This window comes from Mastigoproctus giganteus, chromosome 10 (assembly GCF_048544385.1).
Source record: "Mastigoproctus giganteus isolate SK-2022 chromosome 10, ASM4854438v1, whole genome shotgun sequence".
In the NCBI taxonomy this organism is placed as follows: domain Eukaryota; kingdom Metazoa; phylum Arthropoda; class Arachnida; order Uropygi; family Thelyphonidae; genus Mastigoproctus; species Mastigoproctus giganteus.
This window is the reverse complement of record NC_143584.1, coordinates 116040309-116066433: the sequence shown is the minus strand read 5'-3', so window position 1 is coordinate 116066433 and position 26125 is coordinate 116040309. Positions and strand designations below refer to the sequence as shown.

Here is a 26125-nt window from a genome sequence, read left to right as displayed (position 1 = left end):
ATATTATTAATTTCATGTGGTATATGAGTGGTATTAATTATAGTAGTAATACGGGCAGTTCCTGCTTTACGAGTTCCCGGGTTATGACTTCTTTTTTTCAAATATCAAGTATCAACAGAATCGAAAATATGAACATTAATTGCAATAAATAAATGTTCTTGTTTATACTCCGGCACGACCATCATGTCAGTGGATTTTACAATAAATTGTTAATACAAACTTCATTATAATAATTTTCAGTCACGGGCATGAACCCAGGTCAACTCAAAGAGCATGTGCTACTGGAATCTCTCTCGGCTATATCAGGCATAAATACCAAATTTAAAAACACGCGCGTGTAGCTATACAATACATTACTACTATGCGTGTGTTTATTTGTTCAGGAAGAGATAAGAAGGGAGGCCCAACTCGTAAAGAATTTTGGAAAGAAATTCCATATTTTACATGCAATCAAAATAATAAAACGAGTCTGGGACAGAATCACAAAGAAGAACATGTAGGATGTTTGGAATAAAGTGTCATCAGTTTTTTTTTTATGAAAACCCCAAACACGAGAAGTATTAGAACCTATAGTTCTTAGTACTGTGCTTGGGTTGGAGGTTGAGAAGACGAAAGAAGATATTTGTTGACATTAGACTTGAACTTCTGTAGACTGTAATTTTCAGGAAATACGTGTGAAGGAAGGTTGTTCCAGAAAACGGCAGTTCAATGAATAAACGAGGAATATGAAAAGTTGGTTCTGTGAGAGTGAAGTTCAGAAGAACAGTGCCCATGGAAGTATCTGTAGAAAAGGCATGCAGCAGAAAGAGTACATCTATGAGACAGAGAGTGGAGAGACTCTGTTAGAGAGGAGTCATTAATTAACCTAACTGCCCTCTTCTGAATGGAATCTAGAAGCCTGAGAGAGGTTTTGGAAGCACTGCCCCAGATGTGGGAACAATATTCCATGGTAGGGCGGATTTGCGATTTATACAGAGTGAGCAGCTGTTTGGAAGAAAAGTAACGCCAAGAGGGAAAGAGAACCAAGTTTTTTTGATGCAGAGGAAGCAATATTTGTAATGTGCTTGTGCCAAGAGAGATTAGAAGTCAGGGTAAACCCCAAAAGAGATATCATTTTGCCTAGAAATCGGAGTGTCACCAAAGATAAGCATAGGAGCAGAAGAATCCTTTTTGCGAGATATAAGACAAGACTAAGTTTTAGAAGGATTGAAATCAACTTAGTTGTCTTTCCCCCCACTGGAGAATTACCTGGAGATTGGCATTTAAGGAATTTGTAGCAGATATTCGAGAAGTTGAAGCTGATTGAGCAGGGCAAGGTTTTTCAAAGTGGAAAGCAATATGCTGTCATCAGCAAAACTATGGATAGGATTTCTAGTCAATGGAAGAAGGTCATTAATATGCAAGATGAAACGCAGAAGTTAAAGACGGAGAGCTATCTACCATCACCCTCAGTGAGCGATCAGAGAGAAAACAGGATAACTAATTACAAAAAACAGTTGGCAAACCATAAGATGGAAGCTTGTTTAGAAGACGTTTATGCCAAGCACGATTGAAGGCCTTTGAGATGTCAAGAGCAACTGCTTGTCTTTCACTAAACTTTTCCATTGAATTTGTCCATATATGGGTAATATAAGCCAAAATATCACCAGTGGATCGACAGTGATGGAATCCATACTGGTGATCATTGATCAGACAGAAGGTTCCTAGGTAGTTTAGTTGGCAGTTAATTGATTTCTCGATTACTTTAGAAAGAGTAGAAGTAATTGCAATAGGTCGATAATTGGATGGGAGGGATTAGTCACTTGAACAGCCTTTTTAGGAACTGGCTGGATATGAGCAAATTTCCAAGCAGAAGGAAAAACACCTTTCGAATAAGAAAGTGAAAAAAGGCGGAAAAGAACAGGAATAAGTTCAGGAGCACAGGTTTTGAGAACAAGTGGAGAAATACCATCAGGACCCGGAGCTTTCTTAGCATCCAGATTCGTCAAAATCTTTCTGACGTCCTTTTGACGGAAGACCGCATGAGGCATTGAATGGAGCATTGTTGGGAATGGTGGGAAGTGTTTTACCAAAATCATTAATACATGAGTTGGAAGGAAAATGGGATGCTAGCAGGTCAGCTTTATCCTTGGCTGATAAAAAGTTGGGGCCAATAGCTTTGGCAAGAGACCAGAATGCTTGGCTACCATTAGGGCAAGAAGCAAGTTTTCTACTCTTAGCCTGTTCAAAATCTAGTTTGGACTGATTAATGACCGCTTTACAATTGTCGCGAGCTTTGGTGTAGGCAGAAAATGAAACTGAAGAATTGGAAACAAGCCAATTACTATATGCAACATTCTTCTCTTGAACAGCCTTAGCACATTTATTGGAAAACCAAGGTTTAGATAAAGGACAAAATTTTAAAGTGGAGTGTGGAATTAAGGATTCCATTCCTACAAGAATAATTTCACTGAAACGACCTGGGCAAATGTTGATATCAGAAGTTTTGAAACAGTAATCCGACCATGGAAAAGAAATCTTGCAGGTCATCCCATTTTGCATTCTCGTAATGGTAGACAATAAGAGGTTGAGAATAGCCATGAGATAAAGGTTCCATTGGAGAAGATGTTTGTTTGTTTGTTATTTGGTTTTTAGGAGCATTAGCAACTAAGGCCATATTGCTGCGGGATATGCGGTGGTCATTCCCTGACCTTTCCGCATCCTCCATATTTGGTGGTGAGGGGCTTGAACCCCGGTCTAATCAAGAAGCATGTGCTACGCACTGCTGCTCCTTCCCACCTGGCTACGGAGGTGCCATTGGAGAAGAGACGATCACCAAGTTGTGATCTGAGGTACTTAAATGACCACTCACTTTGACCGTGTACTTAGAAGGGTTGTTTGTGAGAAAAAGATCAAGCGTGTTGGCTGTATGGTTGGGATTGTCCAGTATTCTTGTAGGTAAATGAACAATCTGTGCAAGGTCATTAGAAATTGCAAAAACCTCAGCATCTCGGCCAGCTGGGTCGGTGTTGACTAGAAAATGAAGGCCAGCTGGAGTTGTGAATATTAAAATCACAAGCAAAATTACCTCACTGTTAGGAAAGTTGGACTGGAGAAAGTCAAGTTGCAAAGAGAGGATGTCGAAGTGCTCCAAGTGATTAGTGGAGTTGGGAGAATGGTAGAGACAACAGATGAATTTGACACAATGAGGTAGAGAGATTTTAAGCCAGAGAAGGCCGATATATCCCGTCAGAGACTTGGTAATTTGGAATCTCCTTTTATCAATCAACTGATAACTGAGATTCTGTCAGAAAAAGTACATGGGGTTTTGCAGACTGCAAGTGGAAATGGACATTGTTGAGATTAGAATTGAGACCACGTATATTTGTGAAATGAACTAGGAAGTGTTCGGGAGGCTTAGAACTTTCTGCACATAAGCTTACTCTATTAGTTTGAGAATTCATGGTGTATTCAATAGTAAGAAAAGGTGGGGGTGGAGACATGCTGTATGAAGTAATGAAATTTCTGGATATGGTTCACAAATGGTAAGAATATACTTAGATCCTTGACATAACATGGCCTCGACAATGCTCCCCACATACACACTACTCGGACTCCTTCCAGTCACTATCTGGCAGAGTAGAAGTAGCAAGATTATACACTAACTGATCTGAAAGCCTCCTGAAGAGTTACCAATAGGTTCGATCCGGTGTATTAACTAGCGGCCGGCCTGAGAACACCATTTTAGAGCTGTACCCTCGAAATGTTAGGAAGATTAGAACTTGCCATGATGTCCTTCATAACCGCAAAAGTCATCAGTCGTACTGCATGATGGAAGAGATGGGGAGGGTTGACCGGAACTTAGCTCTGGAAACTAAACATGGGTTCCACCACTTCAAACCTCCAATAAGCAAAGTGGTGGTATTGCCTGGTAACACAGAGGGGTAGCATTCCTCCATGTGGTGTTGGTGCCACACCTTGACCCTTGCTTACATTGGTTCAGATATGGGTGGTCACCCACAGTGTGCTTTTGCGTGGGGTTATACCCAGGATTACTAAGAGAGTCAACATCCTGAAGGTGCAAGCAGAGGGTTTGGCTGTCACAGACCATCCAGACTTAGCCGAAATTGGGTCCACTTGACTTGAGTGTCACCTGAATTCAGTTTTTAGACTCCCATGTAGCAAGTACAGCTTGTCTGGTATATCTGAGAGAATGTCTCTGACAACCTCAAGGACCAAGTGTTTAGTTGTTTGTTATCAGTTAGTCACCAGGAAGGTGATCACTTGGAAAGCCTACTCAATGAGGAGGTAGGTGACAACTAAGCTTGAAACGTGGTGGAACCCTGGCCACTACAATCACTGTCTGCTCTAATGAGTGAAATTCTGCACCCATAGCTGCCCAGACTAAGGATACTGGGAAGCAAGTACTGAGTATCTGGGCACCCTCTAGAGACAGGTCTTGAGAGATGTTGTTCTTTGGATACAACCTGGATGGACCCAGTGCTGTATGTACCCATATTTCTATTGGCTAATTTGAATAAACTGTACGAGTGGCTCCATGAGCTAGAAATGTAGTTCACAAATGAAACTAAAGTGTCCCCACAGGATTTGCATTTTTTAAGCCGTACTGAGAAGATGAATTTAAATTTTGTCTGTCAAACAGATTATTGAGACCAGCTGCAATGAGCCATTCGTATAGTTTACTCAAATTAGACAATAAAAATATGGGTCTGTATGCTTTTGGATCTGAAATCAGGCTTGCAGATGATTTTAATTAATGCAGTCTTCCAAATGTCAGGGAAAATTCCAGCTAAAAGACATTTGTTGTACATATTAAGTAGGGAATGAGGAAAAAGATCAGCAAAATTTAATTTATCATAACAGCATTTTCAAAAACAGTATATAAATCTGTGTCTTCAAGAGTGATATAATGAGTTTTCCAGTTTAATTTTAAGCTGTTCTGGAGAGTCTGTGGTAGGATCATCTTGATGTATAAGCTGATTGAGTATAGTATTTACTGTATCATGCCAGTTGGCTGTTTCCATGTTGTTGTTAATAACAGTGTCACAGATGTTGTGCGAGTTGAGTTTATTTTTTCTAATTTTGTATCAAACCCAAAGGGTCACAGTTGACAACTGCTGAAACTAAGGATTGCCAAGTGGTTAATTTCTGTTTAGCTCTAGCGTGCACATATTCTCTCCTTGCATCTGTGTAAATATCTTTAAGCCTTCTGCCTCTGGCCAAGTTCTGCACTGAAAGAGTTTTCATGCCTTGTGAACGTGCTTACCCAATACTGAAAGTTCATTATTCTGCTGAGGAACAGTATTAAGTCTGTCAGCTTTCTTCATTGCAGTGCAAGTGGTGCCCGAAGGAGTGCCACTTGCACATGAAAGGCATACTCATGCTGTCAACAATTTAATGGAATTTAATTTCTCAGCAGTGAAGTCTTTCTATAGAATCACAAGATTTTGTCCATTTAATGTGTTTAGTGGATATCTTCTGATATCCTGAGGGAGAGAAGCTGCAATAAGGATGTAGGCTGTAGGAAGAGGTTGAAAATAATTGCTCTGCGACCACTATTAGGAAAATCTTCCTGTACAGACCAATGTGAAATTCTAAATGGAGGTGTTATGGTGTATAGTTATATTTGTAATGCAGTTCTAGGGGTTTCCCCCAACTCAGTGTTTAACTCTGAGATGAATACAAACTCTTTTAAGGCCAGATAGTGTAGGTTGGTGTGTGTGTTTGTGTTGGTCTGTTGTTCATCCAGATTTTTAGCTTATGGTCTTGTGGGGAACACAAAAACTCCTAGTTTACCACCCATTGCCATGAGGAGGCAGACTGGGTCAGTAGGGAGCGAAAGCTCTGGCAGAGGTGAACCCTGGGGTGGCTGAAGCATCCAGGGAGAGCCCCCCCCCAAAAAAAAAAAAAAAATATATATATATATATATATTTATTTATATATATATAAATTTTTGTTGAAAGGAAATTTGGGGAAACAGGAAGAGGTTGTGATTAATGAGGTAGAAGGACAAATAGGGACAGTAGCAGAGGCACCTACCTGATTAGAAAGGGGAAACAGTAATAAGGGAACCCCTGGTACAGGTTGCCCATCCTGGCCCAGAGGGGGCAGGGAATTGAAAGTGTCTAGTGGGGTGGGATACCAGACGAAAGAATGGTGGCAGGGGTTATTTATTTATTTATTTTTTATTTATTAATTAAAGAGGCCCAGCCAATCCATGGCAAGCCCGCTGTCAGTTGCACATAATTTAACAGTGTTCTAATATACTCCCTCTCCTGTTTGCCCAAGTACAGGGAGGAAAGACTGCCACGACCAAAAGAAATACTTGAAAAGATTGAAAATAATCAAATTACATAAAAATAAATATAATTAAATATCAGACAAAAGACAACTTCATCGCAAAGAGCTACATCTGCTCAGTCTGTTGTTACCAGGAACCGTGTTTAGGAAAGCCAGCAGCACAAGGAGTTGTAGTGGATATAGCAGACTCGTGTCTCCACTAAGGCAAAGCATTCAGAACAATTGCACAGAACTCTAGGCAATACAGCACTACACCATACCACATTACCAATCCAAGGTTTCCAGATTAAAAAGAGCAGAGGTTAGCAAGGTGGCGAATCTTGCACTCTAGAGTTCCAGTATAAGAATCTTACCCCTGCTGGGGGTTGCAATTCCACACTTCTCTACAACACCAGCAAGAATCCTCCCAAGGAAAGGTTTGCAAGGAATAGAAGATTCCACACGTGTTGTGCCAGCATAGAGGTCATTACCTCAAATGAGGTTTGCATTCCGTGGGCAGTTTTTCACTGAAACTATTGGTTGTAATCACTAAAGTCATGGTTAGTTGTCAAGCCTGGTAGTTTTCAAGGGTTGTTGCTTCCTCTGTAGTGTTACATTGTGAGAAGAGGTCTAGATTCTTTAAGCACCCAGAAGTTGGTGACAGGGGTATTCCCTCGCGTGAGGCAGGCAGACTAGTTATCTTGTCTTTGTCTTGTTCATTTTAGTTGAATGACTGAGCTCGTGAACCCCGAAAGAGCTGCATAGTGATGAAGGAAAGCATGTTCATGATGCTGGAGGGGGTCTTGATTTTTTGTTATCCTGAGTTGGTATTCCTCATACAGTGGGAAGGTATATATAACGGGGGTCCCATGTTTCCAGTTTGTCGCATTTGCATTTTCGGTTTTGCTGAACCCTAAGTGCTGTTGAGTTGTGATTGAAGGGCCATGAGAAGGAAGGTCACTTTGCATCCGTGGTGGGAATTAGGGAAGAAGCTTTGGGCTAGTGAAGGCCACTGCAGGTAAAAAATTTTTGATTACTGTATCCTTAGTGTTGGAATCCCAGGAGTCATGCCAGATGATCTGAAGGTTTTCAGCAATGTGCTTTTGTTCTCTCTTGGTTGCATTATTGATGCCTAATGGGATCCCAGGATCTCTGTTTGTATTCCTTTCTTCAGCTATTTTCATAACAGGTCTTTTCAATTGAAGGTAAACCTTGAGAAGGATCGATTTGGTTTTTTCTCCATATATTTGAAGCCTGTGTGTGATAGCCCAGCCTGAAGGATCCTAAAAGCTTGATATACCCAGGTTTCCGTTTGATTTCTAGTGTCAGCTTGAACAGTCAAGAGCAGGTAGTCTGCCAAAGAAAGGGTCTTAATACAGTCGAGGCCATTCCCGAGAAACTCATCCAGGAAAATGAACCAAAAGAATGACCTAAGAGCAGGACTTTGGGAACAACCCTGAGTGACCAGCTTGGTGACTTGTTGGTACTTGGTCTAAATCAAGACTATATGGTTGTTCATATAAGAATTGATGCACCTGTACAGATTTTCTGGAATCCTGGCATGTCTAAGCCTCCTGAGAATAGTACCCCACCACAGCCTATCAGAAGCACTTGTGAAATCAACCATAATTGCTTTTTCAATTACTGTTGGAAGTGGTGAAGCCCATGTTTAGTGTCAAGAGCAAAGCTTCGGCACCCCCCCCCCCCACAAATCTCCCATCAAGCAGTGCAACTGATGTCTTTTGAGATTATGTGGACATCATGGAGAGATCCAGTCTTCCTTACATTTTGAGGGTACAGCTGTAAAATGGTGTTTGCGGGTTGGCTACTAGGTAGTTCACCAGATTTGAACCTCTTGATAACTCTTTATGAGGCTTCCAGATCAGCTAGTGTATAATCCTGCTGCCTCCACTGGAGGAAGTCCGAGTAGAGTATATGTGGGTGGCATTGTTGAGGCCAAATCATGTCAAGGAACTGGGTATATTCTTGCCATGTTTACACCATATCCAAAAATTTCATTACTTCCTACAGCACATCCTCCCCACGTTTTCTTACTATTGAATACATTGTGAATTGTCAAACTAACAAAGCAAGCTTATCTGTGAAAAGATCTAAACCTCCCAAGCACTTCCTAATTCATTTCACAAATATATGTGGTCTTGGTTCTAATCTCAGTGATGTCTATTTCAACTTACAGTCTGCCAAACCCCATGTACTTTTTCTGACAGAGTCCTGGTTATCCGTTGATTCAACTACTGCTCATCTCGTGTCCAAATTATTTGCTTCAAAGGTGGTACTTGTGCATATGTCCGTTTTAACTTCCCTGACAGAGACTTACTAATTTGGAATCTTTACTTTTAAATCTTCTCTGGCTTAAAATCTTTCTACCACATCCTCTCAATTAATCTGTTCCCTCTATCATTTTCCCAACTCCACTAATGACTTGGAACTTTTAAACTTGTCTTTCTCCAGTTCAACCCTCCTAACAGTGAGGCAATTTTCCCTGGTGATTTTAATGTTCACAACTCCAGCTGGTTGTGATGCTGATGCTTTTGCAATTATTAATGACCTCACACAGTGTTCATTTACCTACCATAATACCAGACAATCCTACCATGCAGCCAACACACTTGATCTTTTTTTATCACAAACGACCCTTCTAAGGATATGGTAAAAGTGAGTGGTCCTCTAGGCACCTCAGACCACAACTTGCCAATTCTCCAATGGATCCTTTCCCTTGTGGCCATTGTCAATCTCATGTTTGTCCTTACAATATTGTAAAATGGGATGATCCGTGAGATTTCTTTTCCTTCGGTTGGATTACTGTTTTAAATCTTCTGATGTCAGTATTTGTTCAGATTGTCAGTGAAATTATTCTTGTAGGGAAGAAATTCTTTATTCCACACTCCACCTTAATCTAAACCTTGTTTTTCCAATAAATGTGCTAAGACTGTTCAAGGTAAGAAGGTTGCATATTGCAATGTGCTTGCATCCAAATCTACAGGTTCATTTTCTAACTACAACAAAGTTGGCAAAAATTGTAAAGCAGTTATTTATCAGTCCAAACTAGATTTTGAACAAGCTAAGAATAGAAAACCCGCTTCTTGTCAAAATGGTGGCTGAGCATTTTCGTAGATAGGATAGATAGGATAGTTGCCTATCCTATCTCTATAGAGATATGATAGGCAACTTTTGCCTATCCTATCTCTGTTCTCTCCTCTGTCAAAATCAGATTGCTCTATTGTCACTTCAGCCAAAGATAAAGCTGACACAGCTGTAGCAAGTGAGCCATGATTCTATCCTTTTCTGCTTTGCAGTTGTGTTTTGGTTCTAGGGTGAGTCCATAGATTGTAGTGAGTGTTCCCTTAGACAGGTGATACATCAGCCTGCAGCGAGTCGCCTCCAGGTCCAGTGGGAGGACTCCTGTCAGGACCTGGAGGGCGTGCGTGCTCACTTTTCTGCATACACGAGAGATGATGAGCATAATGTTATGCTGGATTGTGTCTCAGTGTCTTTTATTTACTACTGTTCCTGCTTTTTTATACCATATCGGGGATCCATAGGTTATGGCTGGGATGAAAATTGCTTTGTAGTACAGGGACAGTTTCTGTTTAATCCCCAGTCCCTGCATGAGACCCTTGCTATTAATGCTGCATAATTCATTAGTTTTTCTTTCAGGTGGATGATGTGAGGGGGGTGAAGGATAAATTATTGTTGATTATAATTACTAAGTATCGTATTTGTTTTGCGAGTTTGATGGTTGCTCCTGCTATCTTTATTTTTGGTGGTCTGTGGATGTCGAGCACCGCTTTCAGTAGAACAGTTTGTCGTCGTGGGTGAGATCTTCAACACGTGTAGTTTTGCCCAATCCTGTAACACTTGCATTGCGTGGTTCATAAATCTCAAGGCCTGATCTGGAGTCCGCCTCCATCATCAGGACCAAATTATCAGCAAAGGCCTGGCAGTTCACTTTGCCCAAGTCCCGAGCCAAGAAGCCGTCAAAGACAATGTTCCACAGGACCAAGCCCTGGGGGCAGCCCCTCCGGACCCATCTAGTCACATTTCAAAAAGGTGTTACCACCTCAGTTCTTCAGTCAGTTAGGTAATCCTTTATACATTTGTAGAGGTTTGTAGGGATGGCTGCCTCCCGGAGCCAGCTGAGGATGCTCGGCCACCATAGGGTGTTAAACGCCCCCGGTCCACTGTGATGACTAGGAAGTACTTCCTGTCGCATTGGGTTGCTTTGAATATAAGGTTTTGGACTGCTTCTAATCTGGTTGATAATCCTGGTTTGAATCCATATTGTTTTGGTGATTCCAGGTTTGTGGCTTTGTAGTGGCTCATTCTTTTATGCAGTAGCCTTTCATATAGTTTACTCAGGGTAGTCAATAAAGCTATTGGTCGGTAGGAATCTGGTTGTTCTGGTGGCTTGTTAAGATTCTTCAGGATGAGTTTCAGATTTGTGGTTTTCCAGGAGGTTGGAAATTTCCCTGCTTGCAGTCAGCAGTTTAATAGTTTGAGCAGGAGGCCAGGTATGTGTTCCACAGTCTTTTTGATCAGCTCCAGCTCCAGTAGGTCCGGTCTCGGGCATTTCCTATTTCGCATCTCCTCCATGGTGAAGGGCGGCTCCATTTGTTGCGACGTATATGCCTCGTTTACTTGGAAGATTTCTTCTTGCTTGAAGATGAGGATGTCTGGGGGATTCTAGAATGATTGAATTTATATGTTATTAATTGAATAATCCAATGTTGTAGTGAGGGATCCTTGAGGCATTTTTGTTGCCATCATTATTTCCCACCTGGGGAGCTTATTTGTGGTTATTTTGTATATCGCCCCCACAGGTCCTCAGACAAGTGTTAAAATGCACCCAGAGCGGTGGGACTAGTTCCCTTTGGAGGGGAACGCCGAAGACGATGGTGACATTAGGATTTCATCAATGTGTCGCCCAAGTAAGAAGTTCATGCTTCACCATGAAAAGTTTATGGGGGGGGGAGAAGCACAAAAGTCATGATTTCTTCTATAATATCGCTTTAAACACAGTCCGGGAATATTGTCTCTGACCTAGTTTCCACAAGGGGCAATCACTATGAGGGCAACCTCCCCAGCCAACGGCCAGATACTATCGTGGCAGCCACGTTATATTGGTCGGCTCTCTATTTCCCTGCCGTCGGCCTAGCAACAAAGGAAACAGATAAATGACGCTGGAATCTAACTAAATACCCAGTAGAATGCAAAAAGTTGTCAACAAGGGACTCCTGTGCTGTATATCTTCTTGAGAAAACACACTGTAGAACATAAACTGTAGTTTAAACACAAAAATTAGGGAGCGATAAATCGTACGTCCGAATACAACGGCGGCCATATTGGCGTCCTCCAGTATATGGAGTATGGGAGGGATGATAAGATTCTCCAATGTGTCTTCATTATATGTGCTTACTTGTGGGGCTTGTATAGGCAAGAATAATTGGCAACAATTTAATTAGGCCTATTGTTCTATCTGGGAGATTAACAGGAGCATCCTACAGCAATTTTTTGAGAACATTTAAATGAGTTGTTGAAATAAGTTACACTTGGTTTCATTTGTCGCGTGTGGCTTGTGCACGACTGCGCTTGCCTCATTTTATCCATGTTGCTAGAAACGTAGGCCAGTGATTCCCAAATAAATTGATAGGTCATACAGGACCCCTTGCCTGGCCTGCATGTTCCAAGGGACCTGAATCCCACTCGATTTTTACTTGTGGGGCTTTATCTGAAAGCCATTGTTTGTTCCAATTGATAACAATGAAATGCTCCGCCAACGGTAGAATAAACCTGCCAGAAAATCCGACAGACACTTGGAACTTTTGAGTGGGTGAGGAGGTCTGGCATTTGCAGATTGTATTCAGGCGCACGTCGGTCATTTTGAGCATTTCCGGGTAAACGTATAGTTGCTGGAACAAAAAATTGCTGTAACTCAGAAAAAAATTGGCGAAATCAGCCTATGTTTACGTGAACTTTTATTATTGTTTTTAAGGTCCTAAATCCATGCCTGAAGAGGATTCCTCATGTTATGATACACTCTCTATATTCATGCATGTTCATTCCGATATTTTTCTACTTATGTTTCTCATAATTCATTCTGCTAGAACAGTTGCCTAGTAATCATTATATATCAGTTAGTTGCAGGCGAGTCTTCAATTCCCTTTGCTCTATCACGCGCCATCCCGCAAGGTTCTTCATAGGATTCTTCTAGAAACTGCTTTTATGTATATCTGTAAAGAATTCATTTCCTTTTCATTTTTAAAATCTTAGAAATGTAAGTCAGCAGCTTTAAATACAGCTTCTTTTACAATTTCACTACCTGAAAAAGGTTTTTATGTCAGTTTTTTAAATGATTCAATCGTTTTCAACAAAATTGCTGAATTGCTCTTGTAGCAGCGTATTGCTGTTTAATTAAATAGACTTCATTTCAGAAATTCTTATTTTTATTTAATTTTTTTCCCCTGATATCATTCCACAGTTTATTAAAAACTATTATTAAGTTTTGAACTACTACAGGGCCACCAAAGAGAAATATTGAAACAGTTTAATATAGAATTTTTATATAGAAAGCCCAGTATTCTACAGGGCTAACCGTAGCAGTTCATAATAAAAGGACAGTTTCCTTTAAAATCAATAAAAAAAAGTATTCATCCTAATAATATGCCCTATTTTTCTTATTACTTGTCACAGTGATACTAATTTGCAAAGAGAAATAACTGATCACAACACGGAATATTGCAAATATGTTTCGATTTGAGAATCGAACTTTAATTGATGAGCACTGTGCTGTGATGCTAGCTCAGTCACAGTGGCAGTACAGGTAACCCCAGCTTAACGCTAATAAATCGTTCCGGAAGAACAGAGCGCTAAGTGAATCTGCGCTAAGCGAGCGCCGCGTTCCCATAAGGTAACATATGTATTTGTAAGTTGCGGTCGGTGCCATAGGATATTCCCTAATCAATAATAACGGTAGTGAAAAGATGCACAAATGTCGGTCAAAATATTTAATATTCAAATATTTGTACATATAAAATATTCTGCATTACCTACGTATATAATTATGTGATAACTACATAAGTATCAAAATTAAACTTAAAATTCCAATTAAAATCATGAATTTAATTGATCTAAATTGATTTAATTTAATTGATGAATTTAATCATGAAAAATGTGTAGATTTTAGGTTGAACTTTGGCCCTCAAATAAACTAAAAGGGATATTAATTTTAAATCCCCCGCACCGTTACCGCCCAACAATAAAGTCAACTGATCCTTCCCCGCTTTGAAACCTGGCATGTTTTTTTTTTTTTTTTTTTTCCTTCTTTTAGTATGAAACTTCTTTTAGGCATTCTTTTCCACAAAAGTCCTGCTTCATCTATGTTAAAAACTTGTTGAGAAATATAACATATAATACCCCTCTTCAATAATTTTAACAAGTTCTTTTTTGAAAGTTTCGGCTCCTTCATCTGCACTGCGGCTTCTCCCTGTATTTTAAATCTATTCAACCAGCCCTTACCAGTTTTAAATGGTTCCACTTTTTTTTTATTTTTAGGTGAGTTTTCTTCAGATCATCATATTGGCTAATCTCTCTCTCTCTTATAATATTTAACTTAACTGAATTCTGCATTGGATATTATCTTCAATAAAATTAGTTTTTCCATTTCAATCCTAATAGTCGGCCTAGCCCTAGTTGCTTGCAGTGGAACAGCTGTCTTTCCCGCTGCTAAAATTAATTCTTTATTTTTTTATAATTGTTCTTACAGTTAAACTTGCAAGTCCTAAATTATGGCACACAACCGCTTGTCGTTGACCGGAATCGATTCGCTTCAAAACGTCTAATTTAATTTTCAAATTCAGTCTTTTTCTTACATTTATAGTCTTCGTACTGCGCCCAAACGTTGTTGCTTTTTCATTCTTATCGGCCATTATTAATTCTTCGAAAATGTAACTGCGTTGGTTGCATTAATTACGATACAATGTTCAAGTAAACTGTCCTTTACGCACGATGTCTAATACTGTACTGGATGATGACTAGACTTCGAATAAAAGCATATAACGCAAATATTACAAGCAATATACTTGATCGTTTTTTAAAATGTTGATCTCGGAACTACATAACAAGTGACTGTACTGCAGTTAATTTAGCGTGCGAGAAAATTTCACTGAACGTGGGAAAATTTCTCAAATTGGCGTGGGAAACGTTTTAATGCTGTTTTGGTATTCAGTTTCAAACTGTCGACTCCATCAAATGAAACTATTTCGTTAAATATGCCAAAGATGCAATCTGTTAAAGAGCGTTATAGTCAGATACGGGTAAGTCAGATAAGAACAACGTTATAGCGAATCAGCGTAAAGCAAATATCGATATAACGGGGGCCTGCTGTACAACTATACAATTTTTCTGTTAGGGACGAATGGAACCACACAGATACCTGACAAATGCTAGCTGGTGATAGAAATAAACAGCAAAGTTGGTTCATCAGAACTACCTAAACACTGGAGATGTGTAAATATTTTATTCATAAGAGTAGTTCAAAAGGTAAAGCGAGTAACTGCAGGCCTGTAAGTTTGACCCGTGTGCCACCGAAAATAATGAAGTCGATATTGAAAGAAATAATACAAGATCGCCTTGATGGTAAAGGGAGATCATGCCTAACCAGTCTGATTAGCTACTGTGAGGTTGTTGCAAATAAACATGATTTAAAGAATAATTTTGACATCATATATTTGAATAAAATATATGATGTTGGCTGACGATGGCTGTATAAATTGGAGCAATACGGCAATTAGAGGCAGGTTACTACTGTGGTAAAGGGATGGTTAAGTAGTAGAAAATGATCGGTGGTTTAAATGGTTATATATCCCCTCTTTAAGGACTAATGTGATGATTTGGATACTACAGGATTCAGTGTTCGTGCTTTATTGTTTTTAATATTTATTAATGAAATTGAATATGTGTTTAAGATTTGATGTTTGTTTTCTGCTGATGAAAAGGTTGGTCGGTCGGTGTATTCAGAGTATAATAGTTTAATATGATCGAGGTAAACTAATCAGATGATCTGAAAAATGGCAAGTGAAGTTTAACAAATAAATGCAAGGTATTGCATTTGGTTAGCAGTAAATCCCAAAATAACATAGCATTTTGGTGGGACCAAGCTAGTCGAGCATGAAAAGGATCGATCTAGGGGTAATTGTACAATCCGACGTGAAATTCTCTGGAATATTAAATTTCCAAAAATACTTCTTAATAGCCTACACTATCCTGTTTGGTTAAATTCACACCATTTATTCTAAATTCAAAATGAGAACACAGATCCTCTACAGGAGAAAATATCAATAAGTTAGCATTTGTCCGACTTTACGAAAATTAGCGGGTCTCGGCCACACAAGTTGAAGTTGTCTGTCCAACATGTGTAATCAAGTTTCGAGAATTTAGCATTTCTATAATTTTTTACACTATGTCATGAAGGATATCGGGTATGTCGTATGTGTTGCTAATTTGTGATTCATCTTCCCCATCTGCTTTTTGAATTATGCCTTCTCAGCTATTTATAAGTACCCCATCACTATTCTTCAGATCCAGTATCATTTGTCTTTCTGTATTACTTTTCTTGTATTAAATCTTATGTCCTCTCTGAGTCTCTTTCTAATGGCTTTACGTAACTCAGTATACTCAATTTTGTCCTTGTCAGCGTTTATCTTGCTTTTTATTTGTCGTCTTCTGTTCATTGTGACAAGTGTTTCTTGACTAAAGTTTTCTTCTTTGGATTTCTTTTTACTTATAGGTTTCTTGAGCTTTATCACTTCAGAAAGTTGTATCCCTCGTCAATGTCTTTGACCTGAAAGGTCTGCAGAAACCTTGTTCAGAAACCTAACATCATTCACAATATATCTTCTGTTAGTGAGGATGAAGTCAATTTCATTAGTTCTTAATCCATTTGGGCTTTTCCTTGTCTACTTTCTGTTAACCCTTTTTCTGGAAAAAAAGTGTTCATTGCTGACATTCCTCTCGAGATTCTGCAAATTCCACAAGTCTTTCATCTGTTTCATTTCTTTCACCAATTCCAAAATTTCCTATACAATAGTTTCCTTTTCTGTTGATGTTTTGTGTCTTTCCAACCTTAGCATTGAAGCAGTGTTGGAGTAAGGAAAAATCGAGCCCTGGCAAGATTCTTATTTCGGGCCACACTAGGGTTGCCACTTTTCAGAAATTGTAATGGAGGACGTAGTTTAATGGGTTAAAAAAGGTCTTCTATTACTAAATATAAAAATACAGGTCTTGTATTATGTTGAGAGTTATAAAGAGTCCTGTGCCTATAAAAATTTATACTGTAAAAATGTATAATAAAACCGTTTTACGGGCCCTAGACAGTTGCCTAGTCTGCCTAGGCCAAAGTCCGCCCCTGCATTGAAGTCCCCCCCCCATAGTGATGGTTTAGTGAGTTTTCTGTTCATCTAGAAATCTCAATTTTGGTGTACATTTCTTTAACCTCTTCATCATCATGGCTCGATGTTGGTGCACGTATCATTATAATCTTTAGTTTGTACCTTTTAGAAATGCTGAGCAGTAATTTTGACACCCTTGGTGATGTACTTTTGAATTCCAAAATGTTGTTTTTTTTTATATCTTTATGGACTAAAAAGCCAACTACACCTTTCCATTGGTGTACAGCAGATCTCCACTTCATAAACTTATAACTGATTCATTTATTTTTGTTTCAGCCAATCCGATGATATTCCAACTTACATTTTCTAATTCCCTTTCCAGCTTTAATATCCTCTCTTCATCGATGAGCGATCTTACATTGTTACAGGCCAAGTTCAGTTTCCGCAAGCCGCTGGGGACTGAGGGCCATTTGTTTCTTCGCGTTCTTTCAGCCAGAGAGGAGGAATTGATTGTTGGAAAAAACTTCTATCTAGTGTTTGGTAGCGCTAGTTTGAATAAATTTGTTCAAGAAGGATTGGACAAATCATTAGAAGGAATGGGCAAATGAAGTGAGTAAAATTTTTATTTATTTACTTAATTTATATTTTGGCTTATGCTGAATAAGCAGCATTGCTTCCTTGCATCGGGATGCTGTTGAATTACTCTAGCCAAAATCGATGTCTGCTTGATTAGAATTGGAATCGATAGTAGCTAACTTTAACTAACTGGTACTCATATAGTTAGGGAAAGACGTTACGAGGCTGTTTTCTATTAAGATTATTACTATATTTAATACCATTCTTATACCACGTGAAATTAATAATATTGTTTTATTAAGCTATTCGCCTAAACTTCTATACATTAAGGGTGAGGTTTCGGGTATCTTACCGATGCCTGGAACATCACCTTATTGTATAGTAGTTTAGGCGAATAGCTTAATAAACTATATTGGCTTTAACTATTATTAATTTCACGTGGTATAAGAGTGTTATTAAATCTAGTAATAATCTCAAGTGGTACTTATTCCGCATAATCAGTACACTGTTTTTCTAAATTAATATAAATGATTATCAGAATACTAAATAAGAATTAAAAATGAACGTAATGATCTGATGTACCAACGCAGGGTAGATGAAGAGAAAGCGAAAACACATACAGCTGTAGAATGTGCAGATATAATTATATAAGTACAATTGATACTTTTGAGAATACTGATTTTATACGATATTGTGGTAAAAGTGTATTCAAAATTGACAACTTATTAGCATTATATGTATACTGACAGATGTTTACTTGATACATTTTTATAATATTAACCATAATAATTTAGTTGTCTCATTTAGTCTAAATATAAAGTTTTACGTTGACAAAGAAAAACAGTCGCTTTGCATGCAGTTGAGTGTCAACTTTCTTGAATTAAATTTGTTCATGATAGTTTTATTTTTATTTATTTTTAATATTTTTAGAAAATGAAAGTGAAATGAGTGTTATAAGCACGAGGTCGTACTTCATTTCGTTAGCGTAATTCGAAAGAAATTGGTCAATACGGTTACTTTTATATGTTTGTAATTTTAATTTCTCGGATGCTTGTAGCCGAGATGTATATTATTGAAGCGCTGTGTTGTTCAAGTTTCCGTTACTTCAGCTACTTATTCCCATAAACCTTTACAGGTGACCCCGCTTAACGCTGATAATTCGTTCCGTAAAAACAGAGCGCTAAGTGAATCCGCGCTAAACAAGCGCCGCATTCCCATAAGGTAACATATGTATTTGTGAGTTGCGGTCGGTGCCATAGGATATTTCCTAATCAATAATAAACGGTAGTGAAAAGATGCACAAATGTCGGTCAAAATATTTAATATTCAAATATTTGTACATATAAAATATTCTGCATTACATACGTATATAATTATGTGGTAACTACTTACGTATCAAAAGTAAACTTAAAATTCCAATTAAAATCATGAATTTAATTGATTTAATTTAATTGATGAATTTAATCATGAAAAATGTGTGGATTTTGGATTGAACTTTGGTGGCCTTCTTCCAAGTAAACTAAAAGGATATTAATTTTAAATCTTCCGCAGCGTTACCCAACAGTAAAGTCAACCGATCCTTCGCCGCTTTGAAACCTGGCATGTTTTTTCTTCTTTCAATATGAAACTTCTTTTAGGCATTCTTTTCCACAAAAGTCCTCCTTCATCTATGTTAAAAAACTTGTTGAGAAGTATAACACATAATACCCCTCTTCAATGATTTTAACATGTTCTTTTTTGAAAGTTTCGGCTCCTTGATCTATACTAGCGGCTTCTCCCTGGATTTTAAATCTATTCAACCAGCCCTTACCAGTTTTAAATGGTTCCACATTTTTTTTAGCCGAGTTTTCTTCAGATCATCATATTTGCTAATCTCTCTCTCTCTCTCTCTCTTTCTTTTTTTTTTTTTTTTTTTAATATTTAACTTAACTGAATTCTGCATTGGATATTATTTTCAATAAAATTAGTCTTTCCATTTCAATCCTAATAGCCGGCCTAGTCCTAGTTACTTGCAGTGAACAGCTATCTTTCCCCCTGCTAAAATTAATTCTTTATTTTTTTATAATTATTCTTACAGTTAAAGTTGCAAGTCCTAAATTATGGCACACATCCGTTTGTCGTTGACCGGAATCGATTCGCTTCAAAACGTCTAATTTAATTTTCAAATTCAGTCTTTTTCTTACATTTATAGTCTTCGTACTGGCGCCCAGACGTTGTTGCTTTTTCATTCCTATCGGTCATTATTAGCTCTTCGCAAATGTAACTGCGTTGGTTGCATTAATTATGATACAATGTTCGAGTAAACTGCCCGTTACGCACGTTGTCTAATACTGTACTGAGTGAGGACGTAGTTCAGTGGTCAGGAGAGAGAGTGCATACCATGAAAAATAGTAGATTTACTCTTTAAAGAATATGTCTAGTATCCCTAGATAAGTCTAATGTCAAATTAAAATTTTTCTGTTTTTATACTCCGGCACGACAACCAAGTCAGTCGAGTTTACAATAAATCGTCATTACAAATATTTATCGTATTTAGTAGTCACGGGCTTGAACCCCGGTTAGTAAACAGCACTAGTACAATGTAATTTAAGTGTAATGTAGTAAGCATTGTACAAGGAAATAATAAAATAAATTACAGTATATTTATTTTGATCCAAACCTTTTTAAATTAAATTTCAGAACTATTGAGTTTCAAATAATAATTTTTCTTAAAAAGTGAATTTGCTTGAAGGCAAATTAAAGATTTAATTCCGAGATGTTACCATATAGCTCTATTTTTCCAAGAGGTGTAAACAGATATCTAGGAAGGCACATGGACTTTTGCAAAAGGAGAAAAGGATGTCTTATCCTTTTGTATAAGAAGGTAGCGAAATCTCACTTAGAATATTGTGTTCAGGTCTGGAGGTTACAATTAAAATAGGACACGGAACTTCTAAAAAGGGTTCAGTAAAGGACAACCAGAACTGCAAAGCTTGGCAAGTATATTTATTTTTACTTACAGAAGAGAATGGAACCAGGGAGCACAAATACAAAATTTTGTGAAGTAACAGAAGGCTGGATCTCAGGAACTTAATGAGATCCGGCCAACATTTGTAGACCACTGGAATGAATTACGTGCCATAGTGGTTGGTAAACTTCAAAGCAGAACTGGATAGGCTCTTCTTGCTACAGTGAAGGTGAATTGCAGTTTTTTTTGCAGATGCAGAAAAAGTTCATTCTTGCATCGTTTGTCCATTATAATATTAACAGTACTTTTTTTGTTTAAAAAAAAAAAAAAAAAAGGTGCCGGTACTCATTCTTTATCAGGAAAAATTAAAAGGATATGAAAAGTACTCTAAAATTTTTTTTCCCATGATATTGTTACTTTAGTAGTAATATTTTTAGAATAAGAACAACAAATTAAGTATATTAACACAGTTGATTAAGCATACATTTATTATTCAAGTATATAAAAAAATAAGTAAAACGTGAGTAAAATAAGTAAAAAATAACATAAGTAAAAATAATTTCATAATAAAGTTTTTGTAGAATATTCCAAAATTTTATTAAGTTCTCATCCGACTTCTTTTCTTCCTTTTTGTGTATCGGTTGCTGAATGACGTTTTCGAAGCAGCCACGAATCGACATATTTTGCTGGATCGAAGCGGGTCAGCGGTGGGCCTGCAGTTTTAAGAAACAGTAGCGAAGAAACTATTTTTGTCATCAATGAGGTGCTGGTTGGGCTAGCGATCAGATTCATTTGTGAAAAAAATCCTCGTTCACAATCACTCGATGAAATTGGTATCGTACTCAGAGCGTTCATCAAATACTTCAATTCTTTCGAAAACTTCTTATCAATTAGGTATCCACGAATTTCATCTCTTTCATTTAACTGTAACCTAATTGACAATTTTCTAACTTCATTTTCACCAAATGCCAACAATTCATGTTTAGAAGGATTAATACCTTCGTTGTCCTCGTTTTCCTTTTCTCGTCATCGAGTGAATGTGAACCATTGTCACTAGTTCTTAAATTTGAATTTTTTCTTTTCTTTTCTTTTTCTTGAAACTGGCCAAAATGTTAGTGTCATTCGGATATTCAGGTACTGTGACCATGTAAATAGAGATAGGGAAAATTTACGGAAAATGTGGATAATGCACTTCCGCGAAACCACAGATGATTATTTGTCGGGATAAAAGAAAATCACTTTCCTAATTCTCGAACGGGGCGCTTGCAGTTGATTCGCAGTGGTGTCCAACCTACGTCTCGCGAGGAAAGTGAACTAAAACAGCATTTTAAATTTTGTTAATTATCAAACATTTTTTTCTCATTTAATGTTTTGTTCAGTAAATGTAATTGTTTATTGTACTTAATAAAATTTTCGAATATTTTTAATTTTACTTTTACATGCAACAAGATATGGAAAATGTAACACACTAAAGAACTTTGAATTTTTTTGAATATGGCCCATGTACTGGAAAAGGTTGGACACCACTGGAGTAGAAGATGGGCCAGAGCCCATTGGGAATACACCTTGATCTGCTCACTCTTGACTAGCACGACTTCTCCGTATGTGGGAAAGGTGGTCGGATAGGTTTTACCAGGTACCACTAAGTTGTAGAATGGTAATCCCTTTAGCTCTCTTAATTCGAGCAGCAGCACTATTTGCCTGAAGGCCAGAAATGCGAACAGTGCGTACCCATTTAATTCTCACCTAATCCGTTCGTTATATGAAAATTTTCTTCACTCAATGGAAACTATTTTAAATGTAACTTCCAGGGGGAAGTCAAAATAATTCGCTATAAAAGGACTTCATTAAACAGAGGTCCGACTGAGTACTTTAGAATTATAAAAATGGTTATACAGTTTTATATAGAAAATATTTTAAACAGTAGACAGTAAAAAAATCCAAATTTAGTTAAATAATTTTAAGCTTATTTGAATAGTAGGTAAACGTGAAAAAAATTTACGGAATATTACAAATTTCGAAGTGCACTGCATCCAAATGTCACACGTCACCGTTAATAAAGGTGCCGGTACGCCGTACCGTCTCAAAAAAAAAAAAGCACTGATATTAACTATATAATATCGGTGTAGTTACACCATGGTTTACTCACAAATTTAAACTACGTTTGTAGTGTAAAAGGCATCGTTTTAATTGTATGTCATATTGTGACTGCCTTCACAACGAGATACCAGGTATTGCACTACTTTGAATAAGTAACACGTCTCAAGTAGACAAGACTACTGTTATTTATTCTCAGTGGATACTACCACCCAGACGGCACCGTTTCAAAGCTGTTGCCTATCATCGGTAGGGTAGGCAGCCACAATATGAGATACAATTAAAACGATACCTTTTTACACTACATATGTAGTTTAAATTTATGGGTAAACTGTGGTGTAACTACACCGATATTATATCGATGTCAATGATATATAGGAATTTTTCTAGCAGGGATAAGGAGGTGATTATTCCCTTGTATAAGGCAATGGTCAGGCCACACCTAGAGTACTGTATACAGGTCTGGAGGCCTCATTTCAAGAAGGATGTAGAGCTGCTGGAACGAGTACAGAGAAGGGCAACAAGATTAGTGAATGGAACAAATGGGTGCTCTTACGAAGAAAGGCTTAAGTTTGGCAAATTACAGTGTCTGGAGACTAGGCACCAGCGAGGTGATCTGATAGAGGTGTATAAAGCATGAATGGTTTGAGCATGCTCAATGCTGATGGGATTCTTCCTCTCGCTCAGAATAATCACCTGAGAGGGCATAAATTCAAATTGAGGAAAGACATATGTAGGATAGACATGCGGAAATTTGCCTTTAGCCAGCGGGTGGTTGGTTGGTGGAACAGACTTCCATCCCTTGTCGTGGAAGTTGATAGCCTAAATAAGTTTAAGGCTCAACTGGACAGGTATTTTGAACGAACAGAGGGGTGAAGTGGAAGTGGTTTATTTTTTATTTTTTTTTTAGCTGATGCTGCATAAGCTTGCTTTCTTGCATCAAATGCCTCTACTAATGGTAATGCTAATATAGTTAATTAATTAAAACCGATATATAATTATGGCTTGTGCATTTCATCTTTAAATACATTATAATATTAATACTAATTATGAAATATTAATTATAAATTATTGCGAGTTACATTTAACTCTTAGAAAATTTCTCTATGGTTTCCTTTAAAATGCTAAGGAACTTAAAGATATCCATAGCTGGAATTAGCAGGAAAGCTTTGTATTTTAATTGCATATAGAAGACAAAAAGATTTGTATTCTGAGGAATAACGATGGCGGGGGGGGGGCGGATTCATTTGCGCTCTCTCTCTCTCTCTCTCTATATATATATATATATATATATATATATATAATATATATATATATATATAATATATATATATATATATATAATATATATATATATATATAATATATATATATATATATATATATATATATATATATATATATATATATCAGTCAGACTCTCGATTTACCGGGATCGGATTAAACCGAGTCAGTTCAAGACTCAATAAAAAAAAATAAAAAAAATTCATATAATTCAAGTAATAACTAGAACCTGTGGCGCAAAAAAAAAAAAAAAAAAAGAAATGTTTAGTTTGTTTTAGTGCGTCGCGTCGATTGTTGTGTTCCGTTGCACCGCAAAAAGACAAATTTTGTTTCGTTATTTATGTCAGGGATGTCGAAATTTTTTTAATTTATAGTAAATATATATTGTTTAGAAATCGCGAAAATGCTGGATAAACGCAAAAGAGTTTAGCTTTCAGTTAAACAAAGACTTGAAATTATTCAAAAGTTTGAAAACGGTGCATCCGTTAAATCTCTAATGAATCATTATAATGTTGGTGACCAAACCATACACAACTTCGTAAAAAATAAAGGGAAGCTATTAGATTTAAAATCGACATCGCAAAAAATAAAGGGAAGCATCGTATTGGATACGCAATTAGTGCGTGGTAAGTTTTTTATCTATCGCCATATTTTTTACGTAGGTTGCTGAACATTTTTCGATACAGTTAGTCCCCGACTTACGCAACTACGAATTTACATAATTTTTTTTTTTTTTTAGGATTGTAAAATTTAAAACAAAAAATAATAATAATAAGTAATCAATAACGATGGTCACGGCAGACACACTGCACAAGTGAGAAATGGAGTAACAAGCAAAAAAATAGGAAAGAAGAGAAGATTCGTACAATTTATTAATGGTTTTTTTTTTTTATATGACTGAAGATATCTGTGAAGGGTGTGCACACTGCAGCATAATAACGTAAACCCCCCCCACAATTGAAGCTATAGGTATTAACGCAAATACAATAAGATAGAGTTTAATACCCGTTTATAATTAATGCACGAACAGAAAAGCCAATAACACGGAAAGTGCAAATTGTTTTTATTGTTTTTTGGTTGTGACCTCCAGAAATGTGCTTTAGTAAAATGTGAGCTCGTGCGGGGTGATAATAGTGAGTTTTCGCCTTAACCCTGTGAAGTTCTTTACAGAAAATTTCTTTTTGATCGTTATCATGGTGCTGACTAAGAGAATAATTAAGCGGCACTAGTAAATCTACCAAGAAAAGGAAAGCGATCGATTTGGATCAGAAAATTAAACTAATAAGAATGTATGAAAATAGTCAAACATTAACAAGTATCGCGCTGAATTCAGATTTGTCAATAATAATAATATAGTAGGAATATGTTATTGGTCATTCCCGAGATACGCAAAACTCGACGAAGTAAGAAGTTACGTCTTACGTATGTCGAGGACTTCTGTATTTTTGGATTAACCGTGAAATCTATTATCCGGGATTTGTTTTTTACCATCTATCCCGGAAAATCGAGAGTCAACTATATATATATATATATATATATATATATATATATATGTGTGTGTGTGTGTGTGTTTGAACAGAAGAGGTTCGAAGAAAGTCTCCGACGGCTGTCCGACGTTGAATGGTGTCGATGTGTAAAACACTTTTCCTGCCTGAGTCATATTATAGTAATTTGTCCAAACTTTCCTTAAATTTTTTCAAACTACCCACTTCCAAAAAAATTGGAAGTTTATTCCAACAATTTACTACTCTGACTGAATGCAAATTTCAGCACATCTGTTCTGTAACCATCCTTTTAAAATAAAATTTATGCCCACTTATGTGTTTCATCCAAGAAAGAGTAAAGATGCCATCAGAAATTTAGTTTATGCTCAACCTTTTAAACAAAATAAATTTCTGTTTATACTCCGGGACGACCATACGCTCAGAGGAGTTCAAAAGATAAGAGAATATAAGAAACAGCGCCGCATTTGGTATTCACTCAGGCTCGAACCGTGGTCACTCAAAGCACCTGTACTTTTGAACCCTTTCGCATGGACACTACAGTGGCCTTCTTATACACTTCAGTTATGTTATGGACTTGGCGCATTATAGCCTTAGCTGCTCATGCGCAAAAAAAAAACCGAAACCAAACCAAATCAGTTGTTATTTGGTAGATAATCTTTCTTGGTAAGAGTATAATATTTTGCTCCCAACTAATCTTGTTGCTCTTCGCCTTCAGAATGAAATTTCGTGCCCCCCCCCCCCGATGGATGCTGGGAAAAGGGCCATAGTGGGGGCCCCCCTGCCTATCCAAGCAGACATCATGCTGTTGCGTATTAGCCGGCATGGTGTGGAACGCTAAGGAGTTAACACTGACCAACAGGGCATAAGCCCTGTTGGTCAGTGTTAACTCCTTGGCAACTTTGGGATAGAGCACTAACGCAGGCGCTCCAAAATAGGAACCCTTTACCCGTTTCCCTATGATCCTTCATTCCTACCACCTGGGTTGGTGTTCTGTCACTCCCCCGTCTCCCTACCTCCTTCGCCTGGTGGG

The 26125-nt window shown here is 37.6% G+C and overlaps 1 protein-coding gene across 8 annotated transcripts in view; it reads left to right on the top strand.

Moving 5' to 3' along the window:
- LOC150079243 (uncharacterized) overlaps positions 1 to 26125 on the top strand; it is a 575463-nt gene that overhangs the window by 164386 nt on the left and 384952 nt on the right. The window contains exon 1 of one of the 8 annotated variants that reach the window (XM_090383514.1): positions 17199 to 17295. The exons of the other annotated variants lie outside the window; for them this stretch is intronic. The gene's annotated coding sequence lies outside the window, so the exon portion shown is untranslated. Of the gene's footprint in view, positions 1 to 17198; positions 17296 to 26125 lie in introns of those variants that run through there. 8 annotated transcript variants of the gene reach the window in all.